Source organism: Chinchilla lanigera, unplaced genomic scaffold, assembly GCF_000276665.1.
Source record: "Chinchilla lanigera isolate Chin_1 unplaced genomic scaffold, ChiLan1.0 scaffold00097, whole genome shotgun sequence".
In the NCBI taxonomy this organism is placed as follows: domain Eukaryota; kingdom Metazoa; phylum Chordata; class Mammalia; order Rodentia; family Chinchillidae; genus Chinchilla; species Chinchilla lanigera.
This window is the reverse complement of record NW_004955498.1, coordinates 3,905,746-3,906,821: the sequence shown is the minus strand read 5'-3', so window position 1 is coordinate 3,906,821 and position 1,076 is coordinate 3,905,746.

Below are 1,076 nucleotides of genomic sequence, written 5' to 3'. Positions count from 1 at the left end.
CCTTCTGAATCTGCACAATGGTCAGCTGTCTACTCACCTCTTACTCTAGTTTCCTGTCACAGATACTGTGTATACTGGAAATTAATACATGATCAAAGTACAATTTCACAAACATATAGCTTATTCCCATACAAAGAGATTTTTTCTGGGATGCATAGTAGTTAAAGGGAGGAAACATCACAGTCCTCTCATGTTCTTCATGAGCTCATTAGAGCAGTCCTTATATTTTTCATACACAGAAGGACGACAGGAAGCTTGGAGCCTGCAGATTCACTCTGGGCAGGAAAGGGGAGGATTTCCATGTGCTCTGGCTGAGCATATCCAGCTGGAAGAAAATGAAGAGATCCTTCACTTTGGTCCACAGAATGCACTCATATGCCCCTCTGAGGCCATCAGAATTCATCATCGACATCCCAGGGATCTCCTGCCCACAATCCTCATTTCCTCTGGTGCCACATGAACGGGGAGGTGGTAGCATTTTTTCCTGAGCACCGTGCCTCTTTCGTAGGAAACCTGTTCTTATTGTTGAAGTTATTTTATTCATAACTGCCTGCACCTGGATGCATGAAGCAGTCTTGAAGAAATGAATGAGTTCACAATCTGTGGTTCATCCATACAAAGAAATATTTTAAATGTGAGGAAAGGAGGTATCAAGTGGTGGAAAGACCGCATGCCACCTGCCTCAAGAAATGAGTCTGGATGGCCTACACCCTGTGTCATTTCATCAGTGTAACATCCTCAATAGGGGAAATGGTAGAGAGGAAGAAGACCAGTGCACGGCTTTGGCAGCAGCAAGAAAGGAAAGAATAGGTTAAGTACAGGGGGTTTAAGGCACTGCAACTATTCTGTGTGATACTGCAGTAGTGAAGACACAGAGTTGCATAGAACTAACCACACAACACAGAGAGTCAATCTCAATGTAAATGACACATGTTATTTAAAATTCTGTGTCAGTAGTGATATTTAGGAACCTTCTTTAACTGGATGATCCTGGAGGCAATTAGAAATTCTAAAATGATATCAGATTCATACAAATATTAATTGTTTAGGAAACTTTGTGTAGGGATATGGTGTAT